The sequence below is a fragment of the Vicugna pacos genome, chromosome 30, assembly GCF_048564905.1.
Source record: "Vicugna pacos chromosome 30, VicPac4, whole genome shotgun sequence".
Taxonomy (NCBI): domain Eukaryota; kingdom Metazoa; phylum Chordata; class Mammalia; order Artiodactyla; family Camelidae; genus Vicugna; species Vicugna pacos.
In genome coordinates this window covers 11,287,743-11,310,452 of record NC_133016.1, presented here as the reverse complement: position 1 = coordinate 11,310,452, position 22,710 = coordinate 11,287,743, and the positions used below count along the sequence as shown (strand labels likewise).

At 38.5% G+C, this 22,710-nt stretch overlaps 1 long non-coding RNA gene across 1 annotated transcript in view; it reads right to left on the bottom strand.

Moving 5' to 3' along the window:
- LOC140690497 (uncharacterized) overlaps positions 1–22,710 on the bottom strand; it is a 238,717-nt gene that overhangs the window by 205,307 nt on the left and 10,700 nt on the right. Inside the window, exon 2 of the long non-coding RNA XR_012065806.1 lies at positions 12,575–12,620. This is a non-coding gene — a long non-coding RNA (uncharacterized lncRNA). The remainder of the gene's footprint in view (positions 1–12,574; positions 12,621–22,710) is intronic.

The window sequence follows — 22,710 nt, the reverse complement described above, 5'->3', positions numbered from 1 at the left end:
ATTCAGTCACAAAAAAAAAAGTACTGTAGCATTATCCATAGATTATGTATGAAATTGTTGGGGGAAGGGGAGGAACACAAGAGAAGGCTCTCAAATATTTTCAGTTGGTGCAGAGTGAATGACAGCTCCAGGTGGAATTCTGTACAACAGAGGGCCATGATTAATATATTGTGTTTATTTAAAAGAAAATGGGGACATGGAGTAAAGTAGAGTATTTTTGAAGATACTGTTTGAGGGAAGGATAAACTGATATAAAATATGAGGCCCTCATTATTATTTGAATATGCATCATTTAAAGGATGAGATGCTGATGGAGAGGTCTGCATGCAGTAAGGGTGGTACTCAATTTTGCTGTGAACTTAAACCTGCTCTAAAAAATAAAGTCTATTTTTAAAAAATTATCAAGACGATACAAAAAAGTAAATTATAAAAAAGATGTACCACACGACCCCACTGTAAATACACACACATACACACATGAAAAAACTGAATTATAGGTATCAAAATATAATATAGAGGTGATAGGATTAGAAATAAATTTTATGTTCTTCTTTTCATAATTTTCTAGGACACTTTCATTAATTTTTTAAAATAGGAAATGTATCAAATAAAAGTGCATTGCTCCAAAACTTTATAATAAATGTTCACACCCTTTCTGGCTCCTTAGAGCTGTGAAATGTGGAATGTACGCGTGTTCCTTCCCTCTTTTCCCTGGTTCTCCTTTCTTGCTCCCCACTGCTCTTTTGGTATGGTAAAGAACCAATATTGTAAGCATTTCAAAGTTTACAGAGCCACCAAATACTTTCTTGTTACCAGGACTTACAAGAACCAGAGAAATGTCTAGAATTATGGGGAGAGGGTAAGAAGGGGCCAGTCATTAAGGAAGGAACGGTCCAGTTCATTCCTTTTCATTTCAGTCATGTAGCATTACCTGAAACAGCAATTTACTTCTGCATGAGCCCATCAGATGAATGTCATCAATTTACAAGTGATGTCACACAGTGATTTGGAGAACTACGTTGCTAGCCACAGGCCCATAACAAACAGCAGGTCTGCATGATTCTCCTCCTCTTCAACCAGTGGCATATTTATAACATCTTATTTTTGCAAATGGCTGCTCTCTCTCTCCTTTATGAGCGGAACACAAGCCAATATATGTTATGGCTCTTTGAGGGTAACACACTAGGTATTTGTCCTTGAAGTTCCTCTATCTCTGGCAAATAGAGAGAGATGCGAATGCAACTAGTTTGTTATCTAGTGCATTGAGGATTTTTGGTTTTGTGTCTTTTTTTTTTTTTTGCATTTTTGATTTTGGACTAAATAGTATCAAATTACTTGAATCGATAGCTTCATTTTTTTCTTGTACATTACTTTTTCCTCACATTCAAAGCTTCCCAATTGCTTGCCACAGGAATGACCAACCAATAAATCTAGATCAAAACTACTAAACATTTCCTCGCAGTCAAGATATCTGCCATAGTCTCTGTCCTACCACCCTCAAGGAAAGTCCTCATTCACCTTCTCGGCATTCAATCTTTTTCTCCCTCCAGAGTTCTCTTCCACCCAAACATCCCACTGCTCCACAATAAGGAATTTCTGGTTTTGAATAGCCAGACTATCTACTTTGTCATCAACATGATATCCATATTCCATTCTATGCCCTTACTCGGACAGGTCTCCTCCTGAAAGTCCCTTGGCCATTTTTACACAATGTTGAATAAAGAACTCCTACGGGCGTGGCAATGGGATCAGTGGCCTTGATCCCAACTGCTAATTACTATGTCTCACTTTTCTTACCAAAATGCGGCACATTGCTAAGGTGAAAGACGAAGATTAGGCTAGTGGCATCCTGCTAACTGAATTTTCACATTTTGAGGAATACATGAAAATGAGCAACCTTAATATAAGATATTTGGAAAAAAAGAGATCAAGGCATTCTAGATCATAAACCACTCTCCTTCTCTGACATGTGTAACATTGAGTATTTAGACCCTCTAAATTGACCTTACAGATTAAATGCATCCCACCTCTTTCTTCTCAAGAAAAAATTATAGGACTAGAGATATTTTGTGGTATGTGTCAAGAGATATTTAGTAGGAATAGACAGTTATTTATTGAGAATATTTAATGTATAACTAGAGGGCAATATTCAGACCTCTACTTTGAAGAGGGAATCCATTAAATAAGCACAGTGAGTCTATATTATTCTCCAACAATTGAAAGAGCAATGAAATGATGACCAGTGAAGTCCTTTTGGGGACTTTCTGCTGGGGTATCAGTTGAATAAGGCTTTGTGATGGGGTCTACCCAACTGGGGAACCCACACGAAATCAGTGGCTGTGATATCAGAGGAGTAGGTCCAAGTCAGGTACTTATGCTTAAATATAATTAAATGGGTTCTATAATTAAGGGCTTTCTATAAAAAGTATTGGAAAGAGCTACCTTTGATCTTTGAAATGAACTGTAGGTGTACATGCACATACGCACACACACCACAAAAATACACAGAGGTATTGATCATTAACATGCAGGGTTTGTGTTCATAATCTTTCCGATTCTGTATCTGCAGTGCCCATAGTCAGGTAGAACTAGGGTATGTTTCAGTCTGTTTTTCCCCCTGTTCTATACCATTACTATTGCTACTACATACATGTATACATACTGATCACTAACTATATGCCAGGCACTGCTCTAAGCTCAGAGAATTCTATGTCTTTCTACTCATTTGATTTTCACCTCAGTTCTCCATTGTGTAGATGAGGAAATTTACTCTAAATCATTCTCAGTGACCCAGAAGCTCTTAGATGCTCTTTGATACCCTCAAAACTCACGGGACCTCTCTCAGGTCTGCTAGATAAGACACCGTAGTCTTTACTTTCTGCTGCTTCACCTACTTGTGGGCAGAAATTCTGACCAGGACTTACTGCAAAGTCTAGCTTCACCTGGGAAAGGTTCATACAAATCTTTCTAGCCCACCCCCTCACCCACCATTAACATGACATACATTAGATACCCAGTAAATGTATGCTGAACAAAAAAGAAATTAACCAAATTTATATATGTATATATACACCCACACCCACACACACACACTCACACACCTATACATACAGGGTGGGATTAAAATTTATGAATCCAAACAGAATCTGTGTCTGGAAACCAGAGAAAACTGAAAAGGATAATCCTAAGGTCACCACTGAGAAAGCAAGTATTTCAGAAGTAAATTACCCATGCCTCATTTTTTCCAGATTTACCTCTTTTCCTTCCACGGGCAGACTTATGGAGAAATACTATGAAAAGGAGTGGTTGTCAAGCAATTTCTATCGTGGGCAGTTCAATCTCAAATGATTTATGACGTTTTAGTTGTTTATTGCACACAATTGCTTTATTCGAAGGAAGTCTCAATCCAGCTGGATTTATTAGTGCCCTCATTAGATCAGTTTGCTGGCTAGAAGTGGCTTAATTTCACTTAGAAATGCCTTTGACTGTACTCCACCCCAGAAGTACGATCCAGTGTACAAAAGTTGAGTAGCACACCACTTAGGACAAATACATCAATGCCTGTCCTTCCTCTTGTTAACCAATAAACAAAATGAAAACAATCAGTGATTCATAGGTAATAATGCAATGTATGTAAAGATAAAAGCGTAATCCTCTGAGAACACAGGTAGTGGCAAAATTACACCTGAACATACTCTCAAAATTACTCCATAAAGAAAGTTGTTTTATACTCATTTTTTGTGTCCCTCAAGAAAATGGTGAGCCTTCACCCATTTCCAATGTTTTCCATTATTATAGTTTCATCCTAACACTTACTCCTCATCATATGGTTATACGATATTAGAACTGGCAAGTCTATATACAAAGAAATGGTTTGGTGACATCCTGTACAACACCCAGCTCGGTAACAGCCGAGTGAGAGCAGAAATCCACCCTCTTTCCTCTATGAATAAGGTCATCCCAGGTAATACAGAGTTGCTGAGCTGGAAGAAAGTCAGTTAAAAGAAAGCACACCTTGAGACTGTATCAGATTATATTATTCTAATTAAAATAGATCCTTTTGTTTATCTAGTCTTGTCATACTTTTTTTCTAAGTCATTGCACTGTTTGCAGCTCATTAATCAGTACCAATGTATTATTATCTAATAATAATGGAAGCAAATCTACCCATTATAATTCTCAAGGATCAGACGAATCCAACACTCACAGTTTCTATAATTGCTATCACCGATACTAAGAAGAGTAGTTGTGACTGTTTTATGATTATAATCTACTTTAATTGACTTGATTCCTTTAACTAATTATGTGGCAATGTTTATTGTTATTCACTATGTCACTATACAGCTTTGCATAAGCAAATAAAAACTATGTTAGCAGAAAAATCCTTCAGATGTCACTTTTTTTAATAAAATGAAAAGTATGAATAAGCTGATAATTTAGAATACTGCAAACATTGCAACTAGACTCGATTTCACTTAGGAAGAAAGAGAAGTTATATATGCTCATATACAGTTAAGTACCAAAATTTACTTTTATCAAATACTGGTATTAAATGTGCAACCTGGTCATAGTACAGTTCTTAAAATCTGGAACTGCAAAAAAACAAGGTTGCTCATATCCTAGGCAGATAAATTCTATCTTTCAAAGAAAAATAAAATAAAACAAGTACACTGCTATATATAACAAAAATATAAGTGAACATATTCAAATTATCTATCCAAATCGTATTCTGAGGGACTATAATGAAAACATAAGGTTTGTTAACATATATGGAATGCCTCATTGAATGTCCATGCATGCAAGTGGTATAGCAAAATGATAAAACACAATAGGAAAATGTATCTCAAGAACTAGAGCATAGCTACTGTTTTAAGACAATGATCTCACTTCTGGGAAATTTTTATTAAGAAAGTAATTAAGCAAAAAAAAAAACTGCATAAAGATGCCAATTGCAGTGCTATCTACAATGTTGAAAGAAATTAAAATGTTCTCCAGTAGATGAACATTTCAGTCAATTCTGGCATAGTAGCTCACTTGATGTAATATTATTTATCCATTATAATTATAATTATAAAGTCTATGTGAAAACAGAAAACTTTAATAATCAATATTAATTGAAAATGCAAAATACACAATAGGAATATAGTGATGTTCTTTTTTTTTTAACCTGGAAAAACTGTGAGGAGGATTCTACATAAACAATGTATTTGATAACAGTAGTAAAAGTAATGAGGACTTCATTTATTCACAAAACCATCCTATACTTTAGTGATTTTCTGTATTATCAAAAAGTAAAGAACAATAATTGAAGTATAAATTCCAGAGTAAGGATAAATTAATTCAAAACAAGAATTTCATAATTTAGGTAAGCAAAAGTTATAGCAAATATTAGTTATTTCCTTTTAGGTTCATTTTAATCAGATAACCTAGAATTATCTTGGGATCTATTTGTACAAACAGAAAAATGGGAAGATAGCTTTCTGCGTATGCCCACCTGTTTAAGAAAAACTGCTCAGGGCATCACTAGGTACTTTGAAAATAATAAGTACTAAGTACCAATTAACTTGGAACAGCATCTTTTGCTACGAAACACATTAAATCGCCAGTACTTTATTAAAGTGTAGCACTGGATATTTCCTGTATCATTATCTTTCACACAATTTACCCTAAATTCTTGTCTTCATCTCCTTATACTTGCTTTATCAAATGTGACTACGTGACATCTTTCCATTTCTTGGCAAATACCAAGTGTGAATCGTTACTAACACTGTAGCAAAAACCTAAAGGCCACTGTGAACTTACAGTTACAATAAAATGTTGCATCTAATGTAAAATGCTAGCACCTTCTGTGTCCCTCTAATACTGAAGTGGTCATTGCACCACTGGGCTGTTTTATGAGGCATTTGTTCACCTCCAGAGTAGATAAACTGGAAGAATGAGGGTTAGAAATGTTATCCTGTTGGTAGAATTGGGTTATGACTTGGGAAGAGTGCCAAAGAGTACCCTTTTCTGTGTGTGCTTTGATGTGCCACTAAATTAAAAGTTACTGAAAAATTAATATTGCTAAAAACATACACAAAAAAGAACATGAGAAGAAAGTTCCAGTTGGAAAATGAAACCCAAGTAAATTATAATAAAGCAAATGTGTTGGGAGAGGGTATAGCTCAGTGGTAGAGTTCATGCTTAGCATGCATGAGGTCCTGGGTTCAATCCCCAGAACCTTCATGTAAGTAAGTAAATAAATGATAGATAGATAGATAGATAGATAGATAGATAAACCTAAAGAGCAAATGTGTAGCTCCTTTGTAATTGATAGCGTGTCAAATTTAACAGTGTTAACTGACGGATTTCCTTTCCTTTGTAAGTTTAATTGTGCCCCCTTGTAGTCCCTGCTTAAATCAATTATTAGAAATATTAAAGCATCCTGAGTACTCCTTAGAATAAGCAGCAACTAGACTGAACACTTGTATCAACCATGTGCCAACATTTTGAGTCTGTAGTGTGGTTGGAATTTTACATGCCTTGGCTCTTCACTAAAATGTTCACTATTCTCAGCTGGAAATTTTAGAGAAAAATAGCATGCTGAAGATGACACGTGAGTCATAATTACTTTTTGGATTAACTTTGCATTTTGGAATTATTTTAAATTCACAGAAAAGTTGCAAAGATAGTACAGAGAGCTCCCACACACCCTTCACCTAATTACTCCTATTGTCAACATCTTAACCATAATACGTTTGCCAAAACAGAAACCAACATCAGTACATCACTATTAACTCAACTCCAGACTTTGGATGGCAGCAATGCTTCCCATAATGCCATTCTTCTGTTCCAGGAACTGATCTAGCATACCACATTGCATTTAGTATAATTACTTTTTGTAAGAAAAACAGAGGTGCATATAAATTATTTAATTACAAAGTAACATTCTCATATCACCAATTTTCCTGCTTCATTGTGCCTCTTCCCAACTGAACTAGTAGTAAGCTCACACTGTGAAATTTCAGCGGCAAAACGACAAATATAACATTCAAATTTACACAGATCATGTTTGTGTAGCCCGCGGGCACGGCCCAGAACACCAGGGACAATACTATTACTGTTTGTTCGTTTGTTTGTGTGTTTTATTTTTCCAAATCCAAACTGCTAAGTTCCTGGCTGTAGAGCTAGCTGGCATGTCCTGTTACCTCCTTAACGAGCAACTTCACCCTGTGCACCTGAGGGGGCTCAAGCACACTCCCAGATTCTGTCTGGTCCAATGTAGAAAAGAATTGGTTGGATTTTCATAGGCGAGACAGAGCCCTGATGTCTAATTAACCTTCTTTAGTTGTAGCTCACGTGGCCTCCCAGATTCCTGATAAATGTGGGCTGCCTGAGGCTGAAGCTGCTACCAGGCCATTAGGTGAGAGGGCTTCCTGCCCAACCAGGCCTTGATTACCTTTAACAGAAAATAGCTCAGCCTCTGGGCTCAAATTATTCAAGTATGCCTCTTCCTGATTTCCACGTCACCATTCCCTTGTTCTTAAATCTTTCAATTTAGGTATCACATAGCCACTTTCTCAAGGCAGTAGACACTGAAAAGGTGCTATCCTAGGATGACTCTGGATTCAGACTCCTAAGATGTAGAGCTCCTGCCCTTTCCTGCTACCGATTCCTCTTTCCCTTCCCCAGGGGTAGGACTTGAGGGGTTTCTTTCTTTATCAACACTCAAAACAGAAACGGACTGACCCCCACCGACTCTGCTCTCTCAATTGGAGCTTAACGCCTTCTTTGAGACCCATACATCCAAAACACAAAATCTTGCTTCAGGTTCTCCTGATGGAGGAGGCTGGCTGGCTGCGTCACTTTGGGTCCCATAGCAATCTGATTACTTTGTCCTTTCCCGCAGTCGAGACGTGGAAAGTACAGACCAAGGAATGATGGCCTAATCTCAGTGCTCCAGCGCTCTCTCTTCCCAAAGCAGACTCCTCAGGCAGACTTGGGGAGATCACAATCATTACAGCCTGCCTCTCTCCCTGGGCAGAGCCCCCACACCCCCGTGCCATTACTGGGGGCAGGGAAACCGGCCAGATGCACACAGAGTAACACTTCCACTCTACAAGTGGTCCTTGGCAGTGGACAACAGTGCTCGCTGGTCTTCCTGGATTACCCTCCCAGAATGGAGCCTCCACTTCATAAGCGAGCTAGAGCGGGGCAGCTGGAGCCCGGCATCCTTGCCTACCGTGCTCGGCTACAGCTTCTCCCCCAGCAGCGAGGGCTGGCGGGCGGCAGAAGGGAGCCCAGTCCTCTGGGCCATGCCCGGCTGGAGCCGACTTCCACAACACAGAGCTGAGGCAGGGGTGGGGAAATGAGTGACACCAAGTGGCCTGCCAGTCCTGGGATTAAACTAGACGGAGACTGGGAGCTGTGGGGAGAGAGAGTCTCCATCTTGGCCACACATTCCAGAGCGGAGCTGCGATAACACGGACTCGGGGAGGGGGAGGAAGAGGAAGAGCCTGGCCCTGCTCAAACGCAGCAGACTCGCACTCTTCTTACAGAGAGTTAGCTCATTCTCTTGAATAAATATGCCTCCATTTGCTGCACGTTCTTATGACATTTTCCAGAGACTTTAAACGGTTTTTGTTCTTGCTGCTTTTGTGGTTGTTTCATTATTCTCATGTTAAATGTGTCCACTGAGATCCTCACACAGTCATTCTGGCAGTCCTAGTATGCATTATTTTTATAGTCCATAATTGCAATTTTATTTTTCTCTTTGACAAAATAGTTACATGAGAAAGAATTATATGCTGTGTTTTGCTTTTTAACTTCCAAATGATTGGGGTTTTATTGTCTTATCTTTTAATTTCTCATATTTCTATTAATATCCAGTTTTACTTTAATGTGATTTAAAATAATGTATTCTTTTTAAATATACAATTTTAAGTCTTTTCTGTCAGCAAGTAAATGATTATATTTGCTGTCTTTGGAGGGGGTAGGGGTGGGAAGAATGAAATGAGAAACAAGTTGTCCAAGAAAGAAAAAACACATCCATAATGGAAGATACTGAAAAATTGGTCTTCATGCTGACAGCAGGTTTCATCACAGACTAAATTTAAGAAAATTTCAACAAGGGCTTGCTTTGCTAACAAATCTTCACCAAGAAGCAGGTCATCTATGAATGATACAACATCAATTTTGTAGATTTATAGTGTCTTAAATAGTGAAAGATTATTTTCTTTCTAGCCTTTATTATTATAACACAGAAGCACAAAACCATGGAAGAGAATGAGAAGAAAGGAAAAGCTGTGCACTGACATGTAGCTTTTGGTACCAGCTGAATTATTACAGCTGATGCTATAAATGTGTTTCAGCAATCATGTATCATTATTGTTTTGTGATCTACCAAAAGATATTACTGTGCAGTGTGAACTGGTATTAGATTATCCATTATATCAAGGAGGACATTTATATCCTATAGTATGAAATGATAGAGATACAGCAAAGTAGCTACAATGGTGTTAATAAGCATATTATTATGTAAATACAGCTTTTCATTCAAAGAAGAAAAAGGAAAAGAAGGGGTAATCTCACAAAACACAAAACATTGTTTATCCGTTCTTAATCTTGTGGGTAATGAAACCACATGGCCTTTCTTGGGTTTAGAATTATTTTGCCCTTCAGAAGACATGGTAGTGGAGACTGGCAGTGTTTCCTTCTGCATATCCCAACTCCAGTGTCCCCTTCTGCATATCCCAAGTCCAGTGTCCCATGTTATTGTTAAAAATGAAAAGTCATCAGAACCAGAAGCTTCACTGGCCAAAATGCCAAGAGGATAATCTCCTCTGAGATTAGGGAGGCCGGTAACCTGTAATCTTCTCTTGTTCATCAAAGATATAGCTGAAGAAAAACGATTGTCATACATTGTTTCACAGATCTCAAGATGAGAACAATGAAAGCTGAAGGAATTACTAAATTCTTACAGTGAATATTGCAAAGGAAAAACTGGAATAGCTTCAAAACCAGGCAGAGTGACATAGCAGTTCAGAGCCGAGGCCCTGGGGATTCAACTATCTGAGTGCGTATCTTGCCTTCACCCCATATTCTCAGTGTGCTAAATAAGGACAAAAATCTTTACCCTTCTATAATTTAGTTTTGTCTCCTATAAAATGGAGATATTAATAGGGTTGTTGTAATATCACTGTTATCAACTGAGCTGTTGCTTGATTTTTGATGCCTTATCAACCCCTTAGGGGAAGGTTTTGGCAAGGTGCTGTGTTCTCATCTCAGAACTACAGAGGGAATCTTCAAAGAAACAATTCATAGAGTTTCCCATTTGTCCCCTGCACTTGCAGGGACAGTGGAGTGGGGCTGAGCCTGCTAGAGGAATTCAGCAAGAAGTAGAGATGGGGAGCAACTGCTCTGCTGCCTTAAGGTCACCGTGCAATCACTGAGTCACTGACCACAGAGGGGTGGGACTCGTGAAAAGAGGAAGAGTGAGCACGTGGAACCCTGAGTTCTCTTCACCGAAGACCCCAGGAACAAGAAGCTGGAGGTGGGCTGAGGTGCTGAGGAAGGAGGACCACCTGAAATGAAGCTGCATCTGTGGTGGAGGAAGAACAAGGCAGGTGGAGGACCCCAGAAGGGACCTGCTGAAGGTCTCATGAAAGTTCCCCACGAGAGAAAGAAGCCTAATGTCTTAGGACCCGAGAACGACAAGCCAGATTGCCAAGGAAGTGTGTCACCAAAGACTTACCCATTATTTTCTCCCATTCTTTCCTTCCTATTTCCCAGTCCCAGAGGGAATGGAACCTCAAGAAGCCAGCTTGAGGAGGCAACGATGTGAAATACAGAAGCCAGTTATAGCCATCTTTCCTACTATAAGCTTCCAACCAGAAACAGGCCCCAGCTGAAGGAAGAGAAAAGGTTCTGATGCTACATTAACTTTGGAATTTTGAAAACAGATCAAGGAATGAACATTCTAATTACATAACTGAGACTATGTGTATGACAATATTGACCAGGATCCCTCTGTTACCTACAACGAAGGGGAAGAGCCATCAGTCTGTAGAAGCATCAATGACCAGAGAAAATACCCTCATTTAATACATTTTAAAGGGGCAATTAGAGACAAAAATAAAGTTGCATTTTGACTAAATCATGAGTCATATTTGCCCAACAGCTAGTTGCACCAAGGTGAATGCGCTACTGTTATTTTTTGTGGACAGTGGAGTTGTGTGCAGGGCTGGAGCTCACAGCGCCCTACACCCCCCCCTCTCCCATTTCTCTTTGGAAATACGAGCTGCATCAACTAACTTTTCCTTTTCTCCGAGCACAGGTGGAACGCTAGTATTCTGAAGAGCCCCACTGACCCTCTCAGTTTCACCTTCAACATATGCCTTCTAAAATCCCATCAAGGCAACTGACATCAGTAGGTCTGTAACTTCTAAATATCTTGGTCTTTCTCCTAAATGTAGAAATCTGCTTGTTGCTAATCTTCACCCGGATGTACCATCAGTATCTCAGGCTCATTATTTCCTTTTAAATTCCCTTGTATAATGTGTGTCACCCACGTTCCTGTGAGTCATCCCAGAATGTGGAACATACCTTCTCCCTGAATTTTTCCTACCCAATCCAATCTAGCAGTAAATCTTATCAATTTTCCTTTCTAGATGTTTATGAAAGCTATTATTTCTTTTCCAGACCCATGGCCACAGTTTATACTAGGTAATAATCATTCTTTCACAAACTTAAAACACCTCTAATACGCCTTCTGAATGGCTACCAGGATGACAGATATGTCTAAGATATTTCCTTATTTATGTGAGATTCCTGACAAGCACCAGTTACAATGAAAACTGTTTTACATTCCTATAACGTATTTCTCCATTATTAATGTATGCATTGGAATTACCTAGAATCTGGTTACAATGGCAGATTTCCAAGGCAGCTCCTAATGACTCTGTTCCTGGGAGTCTGATGTGGTGTCAGAAACTCTGCATGTTTAACATGTGTCACAGGTGATCCTGATGTTAATGGTCTGTGAACCAATTATCTAAAACAACCTTTTAAAGCATGTGAGAGTGTATGTGCGTGCATGGGGGTGTGTACGGGGAAGACATCCATACTTTATCATGTTGCTTCCCTGCCCTCTTAAATGCTTTTCCAGACTTTAAGACTCAAAGATCATTTTCTTCTTGAAGATGTTACTAATCCGTTCTCAACTTGCCCTAGATGAATCTATTATCAGAATACATTGTACATCTTTCCATTATGACCTTTTTCCTTTGTATTATACTATTTATTTACACACTAGCTTCCAACCAGACTCTGAAATTTTTGGAGACAGTAACTCTACTTTATTCACCTAAATGTCTCTAGGACCAAGCACAGTGAATGGTATATGAGACGTTAAAAACTGTTTATTCAATGAACAGATTAGCAAATGACCTTTTCCTTCTTAAGGTCTTTGAGAGATTCACGACAAGGAAATTTACATTCAGTACTGTTTCTTCTAAGTATTCTCTTTTAGCATTTTCCCATTTTCTAATTCTCTTGGTCGTCATGTTAGAATAAAGTATGAAGGTGAGAACGTTACCTGCGTGTCAGGAGACCACGGCAAACTATTGAGAGATGAGGAGCCCCTAATAAAATCAATCACACAGAAAAGAAAGAGAATATTAAATTGAGGGTACATTTCTAACATCTAGCTCACTCACATAGAAATAAAACTTTAATAAGGTAACAGGCATGAAGCATGCTTTACAACTTGGTCCACTCTGTGTACACTTGGAGCACAGTATCTATTTTTAACCATATCTGCATTCATCCTCAGAATTTTATATGCATTAGAGAATGAGTTGAGAATGCCCGAAATAAGAATAAGAGAGTAAACTTAAACATTAATTATATACAAGAATGACTACAGTACACAGTTACAGTATCTGCCTACAATTCTTCTTATTGAAGAGCAGGTTAATGATAGGAGTAGTCATGGTCAAGAAATTATCATTTCTATTTATTGTGTTCTGAATTCCTCTTCTTTTAGTCCTATTGATCCTTCTCTGGTCCTTCACACACATTCTTATTTCACATGGTTTTGTGCAGGGATAATTGCTTCCTTATTTCAAGCTCCTTATTACAGAAAAGTCTTACTCTGTACAGTTGCTGAAAGTTAAGATTTGGGGTGCATGTTTTTCATTAATTTTATTTTAAAGAGTTTTTTTCACTATGTTGACTGAGCACCTGCCACCATGTATTTTTAGCTCAGTCATGATGTTTTCTTCCATTTACTTTGCCCTGGAACTCAGCTTCTTATATATGTGTTTCTTGTCATAAACCTCTTCATTCTCCCCCATGTTTTGGGCTCTACCCACACAATAGAGACAAGAAGTCACTTGTCAGTAAACTGAAATTCAAGATTTATCAGAAACATGGACACCATAATGGCTCTTGTAAAAGTCTAGTAAATGAGAATGCCATGCCTATGAAATATGAAATCTACCTCAGGCCAAGTAGATCTACTAATTTGATGTTTGTCTTTTGAGACTAACTAGTTGACTTAATTGTTCTAATACCATAATTTGAAAACTGTTAACTAGTAAAAGGAATTTATATATAACTCACTGTAGAACAGGGAACCAGCAACAGAATCTGGGGGGCACTATGTGATCAGAGCTGCCTCTCTTAGAAATCACATCTGTCAGGGGTGTATAGGCGAGTTCAACATGAGGACACCCTCAAGGTCAGAAGACCAGTTTTAAAGACCTGTAGCCAGAAAGGATGGTGGTAGCCGCGGAGGTGGAATTCGGCAGGTACGTGAACTGCTTTTTAGCACTCCTTGGCTAACACAAATTACAGGGGTGTACTGAGTTCTCATACTAGTCATAATGGTTATGACTTACAGAATTCAGAAAGCCTAACCAAGCACAGCCTTCATTCCCTCACTTGACACACTTCTATGATCTCGTTTTAGGCTTTTCTTTAGAAGAGCACACTTACAGTAATTCCAAATCAGCAGGTAATCCACATGTAAAATAAAACTTCTAAATCTGAGATCTGAGATGATTTCTTTTCTAAAAGGGCAAAAAGGAAAACTCCACAGTCCTGTCAGCCCTCTGTTAATGAGCACTGAATTCACAGCTCCAGGTTCTGTAAACCTCATTTAGATGTGTCAGCAAGAGCCAGAGCTGTACTAAAGGTCTGAACAGGAACAATAATTAAGAAGGCTCACTGCCAATTCCTTTTCATCTTTAACTGCTGCTTACAGTTCGTACACAACAAATACTAAAAGGTCATCAGAACTCATTTTGTAATGAGTGCATATTTATATTTCCAATTTTTTTTCCTTTATAACAAAGGTAGCGATAATGGGCTGAAAAGAATTGGATTTGGCCATGGAGAGAAGTAGTAGTCCTGGATAGAAAATGAGCCTAAATGCAGACCATACAGCACAGCCCACTCTCTGAAAACCCCTTTAGAATCACCCTACAAGAGGCAGTTAATGCATCATTTAGATAAAATGCTCTCAATACCATAAATCAAGAGAGAATGTTTATATCCCACTTCCGTGATGGGTCTCCAGTGGTGGAAACTTGAAAAGGGACTTATCCTCTCAGAGTCTTGGTTTTCTCATCTATGAAGTGGGGAGAACAACTTCTAGTAATCTTTGCCCGAGGATTTATCTCCTAGGATTACTATGCGATCAAATGATTAACTCATGTTAAAGCGTTTTAAAGAGCTAGGCACTGCACTGAAGGATAATATGTGTTATTCTTATTATTTAACCATTCTCAAGTTTTCACTTTCTTTCTCATTAAAAAAGGCGTTAAATATTCCACACTTGGGGATAAACTTCCCATTCTTCGGCAGAGCAGAGTATCTGGGCTGATTCATCCATGTCCCGCTTGTGATTAATGAGAAACATCTGAAGTTATTAACATGGACAGAGTTACTAGTAACTAGTCACTGATAAGTGAGAGTCACTACTGAGTTACTAGTACAGCTATTAACAACAAAACAGGAAAGCTGCATTGCTATAACCACCTCACCCAAGTCAGTGAATAGGTGGATAGCTTTTGTCTTTTTGGTAACCAAAATAGTCTTCTCTGAACCGAGTCCACCGTCCTCCAGCCATCTACCACTGCTCACCTGGGCACTGCTTCATCCTTCTGCTTTACCTGGCATTCCCCAGCCAGCGTCCAGAGGGGTGTTTTCAAAACCTCGAGCCCTGTGTCTCCCTCCACTCACAGTCCTCCAGCAATGCTCTTAGAAGCCCCGGGTCATCGTCCCTTGTGTCACCTCATCTCCTTCAGTGCTCTTCCTCTTTCACTTGGCATTGTACCGGAGATGTTGCTTTTCCTTGGATGTGCTAAGCAAGCCTCAGCATGAGGGCCTTTGCTCTGCCTGTTCCTTCTTCCTGAAATACTCTTTCCTGATCTCAACGCAAGTGTCAGCCCCTCAGAGACGCCGATCACAACTGCATCTGAAGGAGCGTTTGCCACCTGCTGCTCCCCATCTGTGTACTGCCTTCAGAGAAATGATCAGAATCAGCAAGTACTGTGTATACTTATTTATTTTCTTTCTCTCATCCTGGAAAGTACGTCTCATGAGGGCAGGCACCTTGCCACATGTTCACTAGGGCTTAGGATTAGGACCAGCATGTAATAGGCATGTTGTAACTATTTGTTGAAGGGGTTCTAGAATAAGAAGTAAATGGGAAATGTTTTTATTTTAACATTTTAACGTGGATGCCAATGTTAATAGAAAAATAAATGCCTCCTTGTACAAGGAACATCTGGGAAAAGATTAAGAGAGCTGAGTATTACAAAGTTATATTTCTGTGTTTTATATACAGATGTCTACATAAAAGAAATAGAACTGAGTGAAATACGAAAATTTAAGTTAAATCATTCCTAATTTGAAGTTGGAATAAAATTCTAACTCTGCATACAACTGACTGCCACCACTACTGCCACGACTACGCAAAAAGAGCACCAGTAGCCGGTCCAGCACGTACAAATGCCGGCTCTCAGCACTGCGACATTGCTATTTCATCACCATCGTCATCATCACCAGTAGTAGTACTTCTACTCCTTCCAAACACTTACTACGTGGAAGGCATTCATTACAAGTTTTACAGAAAAATCCTAGGAGGTAAGTGTTTTACAGAAAGAAGGTAAGCGATTTTCTTTCTTTGGTCAGTAAGTGTCGGCACCTGGATTCACGTCTGGTTAATATTAAAGACAGTCCTCTCCACCATGCTGATAAATTCCCTTGTGTGTAGAAAAGCACCAGCAGTGTGCTGTGGCGCTGTCTTTGATCTTCTCATAGTGTTAAATGGAGACCTGATTTTGACTCCCTGCACATGTATACAACGTAGCTGAGTTATACATACAAGTTCTCTCATCATCTGTGAATAATGATGCCTGGAAAGTGGTCCTTTTCAGGCCACAAATAAAATGATGTCCCATGCTCCCAAAGGACAGTTTCAGTTCCCCAAATATAACGCTTCTAGGTTAAAAATAAGTTTTCATTTCATTTTGACAACGAAAATAATACTGAATGAAAGAAATGCCTCCCAATAATGTTCTTACTATAATTACATTATTTTAGGAAGGAATTGCATGTTTCTCCTGACAGAGATGTGTGTTTACTTACTTTGTAGTGAAAATCTTAACAAAATATAAAATTCTGGCTTCAAAGAAAGGTGGTAAGGTTTCCCAAATGGCCCCTAAACGTGCCTTGTGGTTGTTTTATTTGGTCCTGGATACTTCTGAATTTTCTGCTTCCTCTTTCTCTATTAACATGCACATTTGGCTCACTCCTAATAAGATCCTGAGCCTTTGAAAGGCTAGCATCTGGCATAATGAGGACTCAAGGTGCATTTCAGTTACAGAGCCATATCGCCATTGATACATGCTCACAGCCACAGACTCACCATTGAAGTCAATCCTGGTGGAATTATCAAGAGTTTTACAGAATCTAGATTTTAAAAATCTGTTTCATTGAAGTATAACAAACACATGGAAGGTGCATGCATCATAAATGTACAGTTTGATGGATATTTCATAAGGTGAATATACCTGTGTAAAATTAGCATCCAGATGAAGAAACAAAATTTTATCTGCATCCCTGATGCCACCCTTCTGCACCCTTCCAGTCTTCTCTACCCCTTAAGAGTAGCCAATTTTCTGACTTCTAACATCTTGGATTAGTTTTCGCCTGCTTTTGAACTTAATATATAATACCTATTTGTTTGTGTTGGGCTCTTGCTACTGTGTGTGTGTGTGAGATTAACCCACACATTGTTGCAAAGAGTTGCAGTTCAGAATGTTAGATTCTTAGATGCTTAAAAAATATAGAACAATTAAAAATGAGGATTCTACAAATGACACGTTTCACTGTCATAAACTCAGTTGGTTATTTTCAGTCAAGAAAAATCTGTATCATTTTCCCTTTCCATTATAGATTAGCAACTTCTGCCCTTTCTGACCTAAAACATGAGGGGTTTTTATTCAATGTATGTCAATGTTTTTGACACTGTGATCCCTCAAAATTCATATTTTGAAGTCCAAACCCCAGTGTGTTGGTATTAGGAGGTGGCCTTTGGGAGGTGCTTAGATCATGAGGGTGGAGCCCTCACAGATGAGATTAGTGCCCTTATGAAAGAGACTCTAGAGAGCCCCTTGCCCCACCCACCAGGTGAGGATGCGTCATGAAGGTGGCCCTCTGCAAACCATACACTAGCACCTGCCCATGCTAAAACCCTGATCTCAAACTTCCAGCTTCCAGAACTGTGAGAAATAAATTCCTGTTCTTTATATGCTGCCCAGTCTCTGGTATTCTTCTAGAGTAGCCCAAACTGGCTATGACAATGGTAAAAGATGTACTGGGGCCTCTATTCTTATCTTTTTCTCTTCTAGTGAACAGGTGACAAGAGAAAACATAGACCAAATACTGGCATTTGCTAGAGAGTCGCGTATGTTTCTCTATTTTCAAGGGTTGCTAAAAACGGAAATGCTTGCAATTTCCCCTTAAACGTCAATAATCTTCATGTCACAGATGGAAAGATTGTATTTTTCCTGTGCCTCATTGTAAGTCATTTGCTGATGTGTAAATCTAAAGTCCTTTGAGGTATCAGAAATGCACATGATGCCCCTCAGTGACCCATTTCTACATACGGATCTCTGAGCTGAAATGTACCAGGGTTTAGGGCAAGAGAAACACACTCAACTAGAGCGTGTTGTGGTGATTTCACAGCTGCAGATGCTCAAGAGTACAAATTATTCCAGCTAAGGCTGGCATTAATCTAATCTCAAAATCCTTGCTTCGGTTCAGCCTATTTACAAAAGCATCACAATTCCAAGATTTGCTTTTAGCCAATTTGCCCCACTTAGTGAAAAACCATGTCCCCTTTTGGGGGATCTGTTCCACCTGAAATTCAGAAGTCATGCTTATCTAAAGAACCTCATTTTAGAAGGTTCTAAGCTTATCTGCAGCTTTGCAAATATATGCATAGGATTTGGGCAGCTCTTTCAACTAGGCATAAGCTGTATTTTGGAAATAAATATAGAAGCCTTCACAAATGTTCACTGTCCCTTGAAACAAACAAGTGAAAAATGATTGTACTTTGAAGTCAAGTGATATTTTGATGTAGATTTTCACTCTGACTTATAAGAAACAGACAGACCTTGGCAATACAAAAGAGGCTGCATTTACATACTGCTTCCAGCAAATTCTTGAGAATGAAAAATCACCACAAGAATATAAAACACGCAGACCACAGACCTATCATAAGCACTGCAATCAAACTGACCGTTCAGCAATCCATATAGAAGTAAAATATGCATAATGCATTCCAGAGAAAGATCTTTGGTCATGCCTCCAAACGGCCAAATGAACCAAACCGCTCGCCATTTTCCTTACACATTCCACTTTGATGTCTTTTCCAAAGCTTTTTTGCTCTAGCTAGTTTTTTTTTTTTATACCCCTTTCTGGAGAAGTCCGTATCCTCCTCATAATTTAAGAACTACCTCATATTGCACATACTCCCTCTGAGCCTTAATAAATGATCACATTAGTTAACACACTCGTTTCGGTAATTGTAACAATAATTGCTATGGTCTGAATGTTTCTGATCCCTTAAAATTCATGTTGAAATCCTAATGCTCAACGTGATGGTGGAGGTAGGGTCTTTGGGAGGTGCTTAGGTCATGAGGGTAGAACCTGCACAAATGGGATTAGTGTTCCTATAAAAGTGACCCCACAGAGCTCCCTAGCACCTTCTGCCATGTAAGGATACAACAGGTCAAACCTACAGGAGGGTCCCCACCCGACCGTGCTGGCATCCTGATCTCAGCCTTCGGCCTCCAGAACTATGAGAAATAGATTTCTGTTGTTTATCAGCTGCCCAGTCTGCAGACGTTTGTCAGAGCGGCCCGAACAGACTAAGACAATAACTAAAGCAACAGCGCTGACAACAGAAGCTTCCACGTTTTGAGCTTCTTGCATTTCCCAGCATTTCACATGTTGTCTGCAGTGATCTTCAGAATAACCTAAAACAAAGGGTTTATAGTCCTCATGTTGCAGGAAAGGAGAGTGAGGCCACAAAAGGTTAAATAACTGGCTTAGGTCACACAGATAATGCACAGAAAAATACAGGTCTGCCTGTTCCCCAAACCTGTGTTCCCCTCAGGGTGCTGCGCTGATGGTATACCGCTCGTTTCTGAATAAAGTTGCGAGGTCTCAAGCTGCTCCTGGGTCAGCCCTTCTCAACTTGGAAACATCAAGTAGATTTGCTCCCTTTAATCTTATTAAAGCTGTATCTTCTTTGAAAAATGAAATATTGCAAATCATATATGCTATCACTGCATTAACAAATAGTTTAATATTACATCATAAGAGTATCATAGAAGCAGATGTTTCTTATTGTCCATCAGTTCTTAATCACACAGGATATTATCTGATCAGTGTCTCAGTGCTCTGTGTTCATTGCCTTCTTCACTTCCTCTCCTGCCCCTTCCAGTCACATGCTTCTTTGTGTGAACGTATGTGTGTGATCCTTTTCCACCCTGGCTTAACACCCAATAATTTTAATTCTTCTGAGCTTTGCTTTCCATTGTGAAATACCTTACAGGCTTTTGCTATTTCTTTCTTCAGTCTCTCTTTACTGTGCTTTTATTTTCCCCCCAAATATTTTCTGCTCTTCTCATGCACATTTTTCTGTTCTCTTTTCTCTAGGAGAAAAGAAAGAGGCATTTCTCCTGCTGCTTCCACTGCTCTGGATGCCTCCAGTCTACCTTCACATACTCCTCTCTCCACCTGCAATTATTTGTGCTTGGCAATGGCTCGGCTGCAGCTGCCCAACATCAGGTTTCCTTGGGTGATCTCTTTTCCCAGTCCTTTTTCAATCCATTAGTTGACTTCAAGGAGCAACACTGAAAGCATTCCCTTGGAGTGTGCAGTGGTTCTGAGTTCACCTTTTAACCAATTCCCTAAACAATAAAATTTTCTATTCATTTTCTCTCCAGAAATCAAGTTATTTTACAGAGAAACAACTAGTTTTCTGGCAGAGGACTTCTTTGACCATTCTTTCCAAAACTGAAACAAACCCAGATTCCAATTTGTGTCCTAATTTCCTTACCCTAAAGATTATTACCCGCACAATGGCTCCCACAGTGTCCTTGAAATGTGTTGGTGAGTCATTTCGGAGGGTATAGCGTTTGGTCTTTAACTCCTTGCTACTGAATCATGTATCATGGAAAGTCATGCCAAATGACAGAATTCAAGTTAGCCAAACTTTAGGTCAGTCAAAGGCAAAATGATTTTTTCCCCTGAATTGTTAGGAAATTACAAAGATGCTGATCGAAACACAAGGAGTTGAATAAGTTCATTTGCAATGCATTAACCATTAACCACCAATAAGCATAACTTAGTCTATTATGACATAAATAGTATTTCGAATGCAAAATTAGCTTGAATCTTCAGGAACCTGAAAAATAAAATTGTGATATGATAATACACAGAATTAAGGAGCAAACCTAATGAAATGAAAGAACAAGATTGACTTTGACTTTAGGCAGTAGATTATTCAAGTGTATGGTGTGAGAATAAACCACACAAAACAAGGTTAGAGAAAATAACAATAAGTCTTATCATTTGGATCTTAGTTAGGTGCAAAGATTTGATTATTATAGACAGATAGACCTTCCATGTTTCAGATGATTAAAAAGAATTTTGAGGCTCAATGAACAATGTGAATAACTCCACAAAAGGGAATATTATTTTGAATACAGTAAAGGATTCAATGAATTGTTCAATGATTTTTGACAAAGCATCATTTTTGATGATTAGTGGAGCATGAACTATGCATGAAAGAGAAAAAAAATTTTACCTAATTCATCCAAAATATCATGTTCCTTAGACATTTATTGCTTCATATCACTTTAAAGCAAAGAAACTATTATTTGGAGAATGCTTGTGCTTGAAAAATTGCCATTCAGCTTGTTAGAATGAGCACTGTTATTACTGAGAAAACAACTTTCCTGAAAATAGGTTCATACTGAGAAGAAAACGATGCAGAATTTTGAAACTGGTTGCTTCAACTGTAGACATGTTAGTTGAGCAACAGTCTACAGTAGAGGGAAATTTTTTTGTCCATTTGGTAATTGTGAATTTTCTTAACAATGATGTAGTGATCAACACTTCATTCTGAGCATAGCAAGTTTTTAATGCAGGGCTTCATACGGCTTGACTTTTCTCACCTGCACTGTATCACACTTGAGTCAATTGAATTGTGACTGGGACAAAAGAAATCCGTCGGTTTCCTCAATTAATTTTGCACGTGCGTGGCTTCCCAATGAAAACTCGTGCTCTTTCAGCTTATCTAAATAAAGGCTAGTCAACACTATACATTGTGCTCAACACTGCATGCTGAGAAAAATAAAATCTGTGAGTCTTAACAAATAAGAAAACCCTATCAGACAGTTGTCTGCTAGTTTCAAAGGAATGTTTTTAAGATATTCAAAATCTCCATGACATATTCTAAGAAATCTGATGGACCCATTCACTGTGTCAGCTGAACTGTGGCTCCCATCTTTGCTGCTGCAATTATGCTATCTACAAATTCTTCATTAAAAACTATATTTCAAAAATCCAAAGGTGTAGGACAAATTTAGAACTAAAACTATATATTCACAGAACTGAGGAAGTTTCAATTTTTTAAACAAACATTAGGAGGATTTGCTAGAATAAGGCAACATTTTAAACACTTGGAAGGATGTAATTAATAATTTTAAATGTGATTAACCAAAACCTCCTGCATTTGTAAACATCAGATGCTGCTGTGGAAGTTACCTGCTCCCTAACAGGAAAACTACTGTTATATTCATATCAAAGGGAAATGCTTTAAACACATTTTCTCAGTGAACTTACTTGAAATTCAACCTCATTGTCACTTTTTCCTATACATTAAAAAACAAAACTAGCATACTGTCAATGCTTAGAATCCCTTTACAAAAAAAGTATTTTGCAATAAAAGAAAAATATTTTGTTGTGATATAATTTGTTGATATTATTCTCTTCCTATAAAAATAACAATTCTACACAATCCACATTTCTCATTAATTTTACGAAGTAAACAAGTATTCCTAGAACCAGTTGGAGGGAAAAAAAAGGAAGTTTATCAAAAATATCTTTTTCCATGAACAGATAACCATTTTTTTTGTTTTTTTT